Source organism: Archocentrus centrarchus, unplaced genomic scaffold (genome assembly GCF_007364275.1).
Source record: "Archocentrus centrarchus isolate MPI-CPG fArcCen1 unplaced genomic scaffold, fArcCen1 scaffold_84_ctg1, whole genome shotgun sequence".
In the NCBI taxonomy this organism is placed as follows: domain Eukaryota; kingdom Metazoa; phylum Chordata; class Actinopteri; order Cichliformes; family Cichlidae; genus Archocentrus; species Archocentrus centrarchus.
Window position 1 is genome coordinate 433,477 of NW_022060294.1, and position 13,774 is coordinate 447,250.

The window sequence follows — 13,774 nt, forward strand, 5'->3', positions numbered from 1 at the left end:
TCTTTCCCCCTCAACTGGTTGTGGCTACTTGAGCCTGGTTCTCCCAGAGGGTTCTTCCTCTTAAAACTGTCACCAATTGCTTGCTCACTGAGGGTCATCTGATTGTTGGGGTTTATGGCTAAAGTTGTAGGGTCTATTGCCTAAAACAGTTGCAAGGCAACAGTTGTTTCGAACTGATGCTATTGAAATTTAATTAAATTTCAGGATGTACATCATCCACCCCAAAGGCCCACACACTGAGGAGGAGTTTAACTACATCAGTGGCCTCACCCTCAGTGATCGGCAAGTTGTCCCTGTCATCACCAGGATCTGCTTCCATTATGACAGGTGTGGGACTGAAGAGATCATTAGTGTTCCTTTAACCAACCTGACTACATCCTCAGTTGAAGTCAGCAACATCGTATCCCCACAGTGTGAATGGAGCACCACTTTCCCCTTCTAAGTTGCCTGACGTTTTGCCAGAAATGCTTCAAGGCTGACTGAAAGTCTTGTTCCATAGGCTCACAGAACACCTCCCACACCTGAGTTTTTTCTTCAGCTAATGCCAGAGCTGCAGTCCACTTGGCCTGCTGGCCCCTGTGAGCTGCTTTTGGGGTCCCACAGGCTAACTAAGCCCAATAAGACTCCTTCAGTCTGACAACTCCCTTAAATTCTGGTGTCCACTACCTGGTTCTGGGATTACCACCATGACAAGCACCAACAACTTGCAGCCGCAGCTCCACGCAGCTGCCTCAAAAATAGAGATGTGAAATATGGTGCAGTCATTGTCCCCAGTGTCCCTTGGACTGCTGTCAAAGTTTTGCTGGAGGTGAGAATATAAGATCTCATGGACCAGGGCTTCTACCAGATGATCTCAGCACACCTTCGCTATATGTTGTACACGAGCTGTGTCCGGTATCTTCCCTTCCACCAAATCCAACTCACGATCAGGTGGTGATCAGACGACACCTCTGCTCCTCTTTTCAACCAGTATGACATACAGCCACAGATCTAATGAGACGATTCCTAAATCGATCATTCACCTGAGGTACAGGGTGTCCTGGTGTCATGTGCACTTATGGACAGCCTTTGCCCACTTGAGCACTGACGTTTTCGGGCAGAACGATGCAGTCCCCAGATTGAGCACTTTTCAGCAGTCCATGCAGTGACTCCAAGAAGGCTGGGTACTCTGAACTTCCCTGACTTGAATGCACAGGGATGAAACCCTCTAGTCCAGTGGTCCCCAACCTTTTTTGAGCCGCGGACCGGTTTAGTGTTAGAAAATATTTCCACGGACCGGCTTTTAAAGTGTGGCGAATAAATACGTCAAAATAAATGATACGACCATAACCAACTGTGATATTTTCTACGTATAATAATAAAAAACGGGAATCCACTTTGTATTCGTATGCAACTCTATCAGCAGCGTTCTCGTAACATCCCGCCTCAACATGAATAACAGGCTCTCTGCCCACAGCGCTCCCTGGTCAGCTGTTAGAGCCATGGTAAAACATGCCTTCAAAATAAGATACACCGCAAAAACAAATACAGTAGAAATCACCTCAGTCGGATTCAAATGGCCCAGTTTGGGGTCTATTATCGAATTTCGCTGCAATGGCTTCTGCTTCATCTATGAATTTGCTTTTGCAAATTTTATAATCTGAAATTTTACTCGTAAGTGCAAGTTTGTAGCTTACACTTGCCACGATTGTCCCCGGTGAAATGAACTGATATAAACACTAAAACAATTTCCAGGCGTTGTTAGTGTGTGTGTAGTTGTGCACGAACGAGCCGATGCATGGAAGTGGGCGGACAGGAGCTGAGGAGGGTTTTAGCGCTAAACTCATCCAGCTTATGCGATCACATTTAACTGGAAATTTATTACAATGGGACCAGATTTTTCATCCGAGGTAGGTGAATATCCGACGGATTTATGTGATGATTTTATTGGAATTAATGTTAGGAAAAATCAGGACCTGCAGATGCCATCCAACTAGAGCGAAAACCCGATTTGTGCGACTTCGACTTAGGTGATTTTTACTTTATAAAGCGCATGAAAAATACAACTCACCATAACACTGAATCAGTGTAAGCCCCCTGAGCTTGTTTCTCTGATACTCATTTTTGCTGGCTTCTGGTTTGACTGGGTTCGGCCGATTTCACATGGAGCGTGGCTGCAGAGCCACGGTGTCAAGCGCTGGAGAGTCAGTTTGATGGCTGGGTCTACCTCACTGCTATCCCCGGTGTTGATAAATAAAAATGGTAAATGGACTAGTTCTTACATAGCGCTTTTCTACTCTTGTTGAGCACTCAAAAATTTAAAGAAGCGTTATGTAGGTCAACCAACCGATTTCGTTAGACAGGCCTGAAGCTTCTGGGTTTAATTTTAGCGGTGACGTATCATGTGAGCAGAAACGTCTTGACACGTCAAGAGGAAGTCATGGAGGGAAGTAACGGAGCGAATCCGCCCATTTTTCAAAATAAAATATAGTTTAGGTGCAGATAAGTAAAACGGAAATAATTTAAGTTATTTATTCTTTATGTGCGGCCCGGTACCAAATGTCCCACGGCCCGGTACCGGTCCACGGCCCGGGGGTTGGGGACCTCTGCTCTAGTCCACCAGGGACAACCTGAACATGCAGGCAGTGAACTGGGAGGATACAAGTATACCCATCCATGCCTGCTGCCTCTCACCTGCAGCCCCTCTCCAGGAAACTGGTTCAAGATCCCGAGCTAGATATAGTGAGGCACCCCCCACAAGATCTATTCGGTATCTCTCAACCTTGTGCCCCAGCTCCAGCTCTTTCCCACCATTGAAGTGACATTCCTTGTACTACAAGCTAGTGTTGAAAGCTGGGATCAGGTCACCAGTGCCTCTGACCCTGAATACTACTAATCCACCCTATGACCCCTCCTGTGGGCAGAAGGGTGGCTTATTTGTGCTAAGCCTGACCAGACCCATGGGCTAAGGCTTGTCAACCAGAAGCTCACCCTCGAGCCCCTACCCCCTACTTGGGCCTTGCTCCAGGCTGGGACCCTGGTAACCAAGTCCTAGGCAGGGTAATCTAGACCCTTGATTTATACTTTTGGTATACCTTTATATACTTTACTTACATTTTGACTGACTTACTCAGAAGTAACCATCTGTCTTTAATGCTGTGCTTACTGAGTGTTGTTGACTGTGTGCTGGACTGTGTGTTTGTGGTCTGTGGGTAACTGAAGCTCTGCAGTCGCCCAGCTTCCTGTTTCAGCTGCAGGTGTTTCAGTACATGGCTGTTAGTTTTAAAGAGGGGAAGGAACATGTAGAAATCATTTGGAAAAGCATTTCTCTGAACTCTGCACACAGACCAACTATTCATTCAAAGTTGATATTAATCACATTAAGAACTTCTTCCATTATTGTTGTTTTCCTTTATATTTACCCTTTGCTCTAATATTTATACTACTGCAACATTTGTAATCCCGTCTATCTCAGTATCTGCACTTAAAATCTGAATCTGACTTTCATAAAGTTAATAATTATTAAAAATGTACTTTTCTGGACATTTCTGTTACGTCCTGACATGCTGACCACAAACATTGATCCTGTTGATGATTCTAGTTTAACTGCAAACGATGAGGCTTCTCACGGTATTCTGTTCTGGTTTGTCTAATAATAGTGTTCATGTTGTGAGAGCATGTTTGCTTCATGCTCTGTGGTGAAAAGTGTCAGCCTGCAGAAGAAGGTGGCAGCTTTGTGGTCGTCCAATGGTTTTCATGGACCCCCCCAACTCTCTGTGGTCACTCTGTGTTTCACAGCAGGGGTGGTACACTGTGAAAAGCTGCTGTGGTTTATAAAAGTCATCACTTAATCTCTTCATAATGCAGAAATAAAAATACTGCAGTAATATAAAGTCATGTAGTTTTTGTACCTGCAGTAATTTAAATGTGTTTTATTTTGCAGACGTTGATCCAGCTGCAGTCTCTCCAGCAGTGAGAACTGAAAACGTCAGTTATGGACCAACAACCATGAGAACAAGGAGGCCCAGGTACAGCCCAGTCCCAGTTCATATTTACCAATCTGAACTGGTCCCAGTACAGTGTGAACTGGGACTGTGTGATGCAGAGAGGTGCAGGTTGGAGGTCTTGATTGAACTCCAAAGCTTGTAATCATGTTGTTTGAACTGTGTGTGTTTGTGTTCAGACTTTAAACCAGAGCCAGACGTCGTCTACTCTTCACTGAAGTATCCACCAGTCCAACCACTGACGTCCAGCTGCTGCTCTCTGACTGCTCCCCCAGCACCTCACAGACCATCCACATGTTACATTTCTATGTTTTCTCATTGAATTAGACTGAAACTCATGAGTCACATCTTATTTTAACAGCACAATCAACAAAGATAATATAATTATGTTAAAATGTTTTGGGTCAATTATATTTTATTGTTTGTTGCATTAATAAACTTTTGTTCTCACTTGTTTCCTCAGAGTTTTTCCTTCCCACTGTCTCCAAGTGTTTGCTCATAGGGGGTCTTTCTGACTGTTGTGGGTTCTCTGTAATTATTTTCAGGTCTTTACCTGAAACATAAAGCAGCTTGAGGCGACTGTTTGTTGTAATTTGATGCTATATAACTAAAAATGAATTGTGGCTAACTGATACACACCTCTCTTCAGGACAGGAAACAGTAAATAAACTTCAAACCAGACGTGCTGAATAAAAACAGCAGCAGCATCATTTAGTGTGTGTTAGCTGCACAGCAAAGTTTTAGTACAGAGTGTGTGTTTATTTTAATCCAACCAGCAGCAGCTGACAGGCAAAAAATCAAAATGAATATTTTCTATTTTTAAAGATTAAAGAAGATAAAGAAGATTCCCTGGTGGAAGTTCCTGCTCCTCCCTCTGGGAAACATTCAGAGCATCCCACTCAATACTTTATCATGGAAACAAAGAGCTGCAGTTAACTGGGTACTGCCACCAACTGGAAGATCTGAGCTGACCTGGGAGCAGCTTAAACTCATGGTTCAGTGGTTTCTGCTTCCTGACTGGACAGACTGACTATATTTGGGGTGGCTGTAGCTCAGGAGGTAGAACTCAGGAGGTAGAGCAGGTCACCTACTGATCAAAAGGTTAGTGGTTCAATTCCTGGCTGCATGCCAAAGTATCCTTGAGCAAGATACTGAACCTGAAGTTTCTCTCCAACACAAGCGTTGGAGTGTGAATGTATTAGGGGTTGCATGAACTAGTTGATTCTAGGAAATCTCACGAGTTTTTAAATTTCACGTCGACCAGTCGCAGTCACATGACTGCTGGCGACAAAATGGATTCCAAACAGACGGAAGGCGAGGACGAGGGTTCCAGCCAGCAGGTGATGCCCAGCTGAGAGTTTCAGCAGTTAGCTACCAGGTAACAGTTAGCTGGTGATGCAGCCATTAGCATTAGCAAACAGTTGACCTGAATGACTGAAAACCTGCACAGACACACATCCTGCAACACATCACAATAAAACAAACTGAAACTTTGCAGGCCTGTGTGTGTGTGTGTGTGTGTGTGTGTGTGTGTGTGTGTGTGTGTGTGTGTGTGTGTGTGTGTGTGTGTTGGGGTCTGAAACCTTTCACAAGCAAGAAAAGAAAGAAAGAAAATAATAAGCATGTGCTTATTACACAACCTGTGGAGCAGCCAGGAGTCAAAGCTGGGGTGACCGTTTAAGGCAGCGGTCGGCAACCTGTAATCCGAAAAGAGCCATTTGAACCCGGTTTCCACGGAAAACAAAACAGTGAGAGCCGCTAATACTAGCAGAAGCCGCGAGTGACGCATATACTGAGAAACAAAAATAAATAAATAGATAAATAAAATGATTTTCTTTTTATATTTCAAGATCACATGTTCCAGTTTAAAACTACAACTAAAACCGAGCTGACAAAAATAAAATGCACTTCAATTGGATACTTATAATTTACTTCCGCGAGCTGCACAGAGCAGCCGCGGGGTGCTGACTCCTGGTTTAAGGGAATGATGCGAGGTTACTGCAATTGATGGAACAAAGATGGCTGACCTCTGGGCCATACCTGTCAAGTTTTGTATTTAAAAATACGGGAAATTTTACGCTGCTGAAAATAGAGGTCACTGTATGACGTCATCACCTAATTTGCATAATTGTTCATTTAGATGTACTGTAGTTGCAATCGAGGCTGCAGAAGAAGAAAAACATCTTTGGAGAGACAAAAAGTGAAGAAAAACACCATTAATATGTTTAGAACTACAAATGAACTTTATGAAATAATAACTTTAATGCTTTGCCTACATTACATAGATCAATTTTGTCCCGTATTGTTTAATGTTAGAATATCAAATTTAATGAAAACACTGTGGGGTGAGACTACTAGCTAAGTTCAACCCTCCTCCTTTATCTGGGCCGCTGGTGCCAACTTGTGTAAGAAAACTTGCTGTCGGCTCTCAAAGGTTGATAAAGGCCGAAGCGAGGACTGAGGATGGGAGCGGAGGGAGCGGGTGGGCAGGCTCGGTGTTTAAGTGAGGTTTCGGGGTTGGAGGGTGGAGACAAAGTGAGGTCTGAGCGATGCCAAAGCGTACGAAGGGACGCAGTAAGAAGGCTTTATGTACACAGAACATGGTGACAGCGGAGGCTCTATATCGCTTTATGGGGCTGCTAAACTAAACCGTAAACACCGAATGGTGTGAAAAGGGCGCACTGAGGTCCAGTTGTTTTTACGGGCTTGTTCCAGCTGTCGGCACTAACCTAGTGATAGTGACAATTCAGTTTGGAGCGGCACAGGAAAGCTTTAAAAAATTGAAAATTGAAAACTGAAAATACGGGAAAATAAAAATACGGGATGATGTTGGGACAGAGGGGTAAAATGCGGGAATTTCCCGGCCAAAACGGGAGACTTGACAGGTATGCTCTGGGCTCCTCTACGCTCCGCCGAGGAACAAAGTCCTGCTGTTCTGTACGTTAACGAGCATATCAAATATCTCAGTCTGCTAACTGTGGAAGCACTTCAGTTTAAACTACTTACAACATCTGCACATGTGACCTATATTTAAACTCACACAGCTACCACACTGTGCATGTGCAAACATGGCTAGCTGGCTAATCTGCTATTAGCAGCTACATGCTAACACAGTGACTGATAGAAACAGTTCAAAGTGATGTCACAGCTGTATTTACCTTCCACTGCTTCAGCGTCTTTGACCTAAAGACTAACTCTGCCCCCCCCCCACGGTGACAGGAGCTTATTCTCAGAGGTTAACAGAGGTCACTCCACTGCCTCTGCTCTCTACGAGGTCACCTTCACATCCCGCCCCCTTAACCCCCTGACTGGTCAGAGGTTTCACCAACAATCAATAAAAATAAAGTCCAGGCTGACTGTGGCGCTCAGTGGGGAGAGGTAAAATAAATGTAATTGTATCCAGCTTTATTAACAACAAACAAATATTTCTGTCAGCTGTTGTTTTCATAAGTTGACTCACTTATGAACTTTATTTGTTATGAAGCGTTGAAGGCTGCCTCAGTGTGGAGCTGATGGAGGCCTCAGGCTGTCACAGAGAAGGAAGTGAAAGTGTGACACAGAGACGTCACAGCCTTCTTATTATAGTCTTCTCTGCTCTGCTGGGGACCAATAATCACTGCTCAATACTGACAAGTTATTCTGGATGTGAAGACATGGAAAAGTGTTGCATAACCAACTTAACCTTTGAGCCAGGAGGTCAGCTCCTCATCGCTCTCTGCTGGTTACTGTGTGAGCTCAGCTGTTTCATGCAGATCACACAGAGAACAGAGGGATGGCTGAGATGGTTTGGATGTGGTCAGAGGAGGAATAGTGGAGATACTGGATAAAGGATGGCAGGAGGAAAAGAGGAAGACCACAGAGGAGGTTCATGGATGTAGTGAAGGAGGACATGCAGAGGGTTGGAGTGACAGAGGAGGATGCTGGGATAGGGTGAGATGGAGGCAGAGGAGCCACTGTGGCGCCCCCTAAAGGGAGCAGCTGGAAGAAGAAGAAGGAATTCAGAGAACACTGAGGTTCTTGTATTTGCCCTAAAATCTCAGAAACATGCTGCCTGACCAGGTTCTTCCTCTGGATGATGGCAGAGTAACGTTGGCCTCCTGTTCTACTAGAATAATACTGACTCCTTTAGGGTTTTGGGTTTCCCCTCACAGTGAACTTTAACCTGTTTACCCCCCCCCCCCCCCCCCAAAAAAAAGTAAAAGCACTGATTTGAAGCATAACATCTTCTAATTTCTGTAACTGCTGATCAGCATGTGGTTAAACTGCAGCCCTGAATGGTTCATGTTGTTGCTGTTGTTTATGAAGCAGCTGCTCTGCTGTAACACCGAGTTCCACCAGTAGATGGCAGCAGAGCTCCTGCACTGAGTGCCACTCAGGGGGAGGAGCTATAAATCATACCTGTTAGAACTGCAGCATGCTGACAGCACCAGGTTTATTCTCCTGTTTGTGTAAAATGTCAAAGTAAAAATATAAATAAGTATAAATAAATAATGAAGCTGAATTCAAGCTGTTCAATTTATTTATTCTGATGTCAGAACAGGACAAATCAAGTTTCCATCCCACAGAACCACAGGAGGAAAACAGCTGATCCAAAAGCATTTATTGATCTGGAGAGAAACTAAGCTGCTGCTGAGGGAACAAATCCAAACTATGAAGATCACTGAGGACAAAAAGCAGCTGGAAGCTTTCATTAGATTCTGTTCAATAGAAAGATAGATTTTCACACACTGTTAAAATTCCAGCAACATATAGGATGTAATTTTTTACTTGTATCAGTCTCATTAAAGGAGGAAAAGAAGTAACACATGGATGGTCTGTGAGGTGCTGGGGAGCAGTCAGAGAGCAGCAGCTGGACGTCAGTGGTTGGACTGGTGGATACTTCAGTGAAGAGTAGACGACGTCTGGCTCTGGTTTAAAGTCTGAACACAAACACACACAGTTCAAACAACAGGAAACATGATTACAAGCTTTGGAGTTCAATCAAGACCTCCAACCTGCACCTCTCTGCATCACACAGTCCCAGTTCACACTGTACTGGGACCAGTTCAGCTTCCATACTGCTCACACTGTAACTGCAGGCTCACACCTGGGTCCACAGATGTGTAACAGCTGTCTGAACAAATGCATTAAATGAGAGTAAGAATTCAAACATCAGCTGCTTCCAGCTTCTCTCTCAGGCCGAGCAGTGAGGCTCAAAAACAGGAAGCACCTCCAGAGTCTGCAGCCTGTCTGCACACTGATGACTCAGCGAGGCTTTCTGAGGCAGCTCAACTTCCTCAAATGAAACTCACACAGATGTTTTCCCTCCATCATTGGAGCTTTTAACCTCTATGATCTTGTTGTCGATTTGATCAGTAAATCAACTTCTAATATTTTCAGAACTTCAATGATGGAAACACAATCTGTGTCTTAAATGATCACTTTCACTGCTGTTACTGACTAGGAGGTGAATGCTGGAGACACGAGTGTGTTCACACTGAAACATGTGACTGCAGGCAGTGGACTGCACACCTGGCTGCTGTACTAATAACTAGGATATCACAGGATGCTCAGCAGTTCAGCTGTTTCTTTGTGAGGCAGGTGGGCCTCACTGTTGTTTGGGCTCATCTCTCCCTCAGTCACCGCAGTCATCATGTGTTAGTTCACCTCATGGTTACCAACTGCCTCTCTGATTGGTTACTGGGTTTAGTTGGACCTCAGATTTAAAATTAGAGACACAGGCTATAAAATACAAATTCAACACTTTCAATCAAATTCAGGAGATATGTCTGCTGCTGCACTGATCTCAGGTCAGCTTCTCAGGAAACAGGTTATTACTGACACAGAGGTGAGAACTCTGACTTCCTTCACAGCTCTGAGCTGGAGTCACATGGCCTTAGCTTAGCTTAGCTTAGCTTAGCACAGGGCTAGCAGCTAGCTTGTTTGTGTCTCAGAGCAGCTGTACCTGGGCCTCCTTGTTCTGATGGTTGGTTCTCCATAGCTGACGTCTCCACCTGTCACTGCTGAGTAGACCACAGCTGTATCAGTCTCTGCACAATCAAACACATCAGACATCACTGCAGCTGCAAGAACTGCACAGCACTGTTACATGATTACACTGCAGCTGTGGCACAACATTTCTATCATTTCTATCATCATCTGTAATGTTGCATCACCATGAGAGTGAGTGATGTTTCTACAAAGAGCAGCAGGTTTCCTCAGACTGCAGAGACAAGTTTGACCTTCAGTCAGCACAGCCAACAACTCTGACTCAGGTTATTACAGGACACACACACACACACACACACACACACACAGAGAGACTCACACACTCACATTTATGATGACAAACCTGCTTCACTGCGGTTAAAGTGTTAAATTGTCGTGTTTACTGTGTTGCAAATGCTGTGAAGCTGCAGCAGTTAGTGTGACAGACACACACAGTTTCCACAGTGTGGTGTTCTCACACATCAGCCTGATGCAGAAGTCAGTCAGTCAGTCAGAACTGACTGACTGACGGTCTTCAGAGAAGGTCTTCAGCTCTCACCTGAGGAAGGTGTTTGGTCACTTCCTGTTTAGAACAAGGCTCTCAGTGACCTTTGATCCTGCTGCTTGTTCTCTTTGAGGGAAAACATCAGCGTTCCTACAGCTGCTCTCAGAGAGAACTTTGAGATCTTTCACAAGCGAAGCCTGAACCCGAGAGATGATGTCACCATCACAGTGAGAGGAAGAGGAAGTAAAGACGACTGTGTTCAGAGTCACAGATGAAGAGCGGCTGTGTGTCTGTTTGTGTGTAGCTGCCATCAGCTGCATCACTCTCTGCACAATCACACACATTAGAATCAGAGCAGCAACAACACTGTTTGTAATGTTGGCTCGTGCAGAGAGTCAGGGATGAATCTGAGGACCTGCAGCAGCTTCTCAGTTACTTTCTCTCCTTCACACCTCTGCTGATAGGAGTGGGAGGGGTTTGTCTGCAAAGGAAGGCCACGCCCACAAAGCCGCCATCTTCTTTCAGTGCAAACTGACACACTTCACCACAGAGCAGAGACACAAACGCACACTGCAGTGAGAAGTGTGATGGGCTCCAGCAGCAGGAAGGAGCTGCTGTGGTTTAACATGCAACACTTTAAATGATTCTTTGGTTAAAGGACAGTTTGAGAGGCTGAAAACACACAATCAGAGATCTTTGCTCTGTTCAGGCCGTCTCTTTATACGCCTCAGACGCTCAGAAAAAACGTCCTCCTGATCCAGAGTCTGCTTGTAGTGCACGCTGTCACATGCTTCCTGTTTCTTAAACACTTTTATGGTCCTAAAATGTTGCCACATGTTAGCGTTGTTCTTTATAGAAACAGGTCTAACACTCTGCAGCATCTGTGGCGCCTCAGACCAGACAGACAATTAATTAGGAACTGCACGCATGACCAGTTAAATCTGATCTGATAAAAGCTGCTCAGAGTTTGAGGATGTTGTCTCAAAATAAAGAGTAAAAAGCCCCTCCCCCCAGCACGGTACACTGCTACTACACATGCTGAGCTGCGCGCGCCCATGCAGTCTGTGATAACCAAGCTAGCTAGCATTAGCCAATAACTTAGCACTCCACCCACTCATCAAATTAAAGTCTCATCTGGCTACAGTAAACTAACATGATGGTGTTAAAAATGTTCACTTTAAAGCTTCAAAGTTCAGAGTGTCAGAAACCGGTGAGTGAAGTCATGGTGCTTTTGTCCATCTTTGATATACAGTCTATTAAGTAAACATCATGGACACCAACAAACTGATACACACACCGACCTTCATCTGTGCTACAACAAGTCACTGAGACTGTCCTGAACCTTCAAATTCATCAGGGGCTCGTTTGTTTCCTGCTTCAGCTGCTGACCTCCTGATTGGCTGTTACAGAACTGTTAGACGAGTGTGTGCACTCACACAATAAAAAGTCTCCACATTTCAATAAAGTGATCCTGTTTCATTAACATACAGTTTTATTCACACTTCCCTCCCCCAGTATTACCTCTGCTCCATTTGTCTGGCTGCTGCTGACGAGCTGATACTTTGACATCACTGTATGTGACATCATCTCCTGCAGCTTTGCTCTGATCTGCTGAGATTAACAGTAATTAATAATCATAATCGATGTGTAGATAATTCAACAAACCAAAACCACACGTCAAATCCAGAAGTCTGAGTCTCACCTCCAGGTTTCCTGTGAGAACGCTGTCTGACCAGCAGAACCAGAAACACCAGTAGAACCACAACACAGAACAATCCAACAGAGATTAACACATGAAGGAGAGAAGAACCAGGAGGAGAGGAACCAGGAGGAGAGGAACCAGGAGGAGAGGAACCAGGAGGACGGGCTGATGTAGGGATAGAGGTGGATGTAAGTAGATGTGTGGATGTAGGCTTCCCTTAAATAAATAAAATATATTCATTAAGTTCTGGTCACATTGTGAATGTTGAAACCTGCAGAAACACAGACAGGTGAGTGTGTCACCTGTGACAGTGATCCAGCTGGATGGAGACTCTCCATGACCGCTGATGTCACACTTGTAGAGGCCTTCATCAGACCTGGAAACATGCTGGATGGTCATGTGACCTGTAGGCTGCTCCCTGATGAGGGAGCCATCTTTATAGAAAGCAGCTGGGAGGTTGGAGGGAGTGGTCTTTGTTTGACAGAGCAGAGTGACGTCATCTCCCTCCATCACAGGGAGGACAGGACTCTGCAGGATCACTGATCCACCTCAACACAGAGACAAACTACAGCATTTCATCCATTTACACACAGCTTCATCAACACTAACTCCACACACTCAGCTTACCAGAGACTGTGAGATTAACCATGTTACTGATGGCACCCTCTCTGGACTCACACCAGTAAACTCCACTGTCTGATCGGAGGATGTAGCTGATGTTACAGGAAGAACCAGCTCGTCTTCCAAACCCAGCATCTCCACACTGACTCCTTGGTCGCGCGCTTGTGTTCCTCCTCAGAGTCCATCCAGCAGAGCTGTCGTCCTCCTCACAGCTCAGAGACACAAAGTCTCCTTCAAAGAACTGAGAGCTGCTGGGACTCACAGTCAGACGAGCTGTGAGGGTTACAATGAAACATGAAGCCAAACAGGTCATATTAGTGAGCATTTATCAGGTTGAAGCTGTGACAGAAGAAGGTTACTGACCTTGGTTTGTTGTGCAGCTCAGCAGTGAGATCAGAACTAAAGAGAAATGACACTCAGGTTGGTTTGACATGAACACACAAAGGTGATCACTCAGAACAACTTTGTATTGATTTACAGTGATGCTTCCCTCTGAGAGGAGCAGAGAGCCAAAGCAGGTCAGAAAATGGTGCCCGTAGTCTAACAGAGGCTCCAGGATTGAACTTTTCATCCTCACAGTGACACAATTATAAAATCAAACTGATCACAACATTTTGGACTTCATGCTCCACTAATGGAGTTCCTGCTGAACCAGGAAACGCTTAAAGTTACAGTATCATTATGACAGGAGGATTTACACAATCCCACTTTAACTGGTGTGTGTCCGCTGCACTGTTCTGTTCACACAATCAGCAACATTTGATTGAAGCTTCTCACTGTTAGATTCATCAGTAACATTGTTACACTTCCTCCTCAGACCTGCAGTTGGTCCTCATGGTGTTTGAACTTGAATTCAGCCTGATTAGTTTTTCATGTCTTCTCCTCCATCATCAGTTATCAGGAGAGCAGACAGTCAAAGGTCAATAATTCAAACAAACACAGAGATTCTACTTACAGAGCAGACACAGCACAGATGTTTCCTTCATCGTCCTTCTC

At 44.7% G+C, this 13,774-nt stretch overlaps 1 long non-coding RNA gene across 1 annotated transcript; it reads right to left on the bottom strand.

Moving 5' to 3' along the window:
* Window positions 1-8,616: 8,616 nt before the first annotated feature.
* LOC115777900 (uncharacterized) lies at window positions 8,617-12,360 on the bottom strand. The gene is made up of 4 exons (XR_004019701.1): window positions 12,158-12,360; window positions 11,977-12,063; window positions 9,928-10,012; window positions 8,617-8,902 (listed from the first exon to the last, which is right to left on the bottom strand). It is a non-coding gene; the product is annotated as an uncharacterized LOC115777900 (long non-coding RNA).
* Window positions 12,361-13,774: the final 1,414 nt, after the last annotated feature.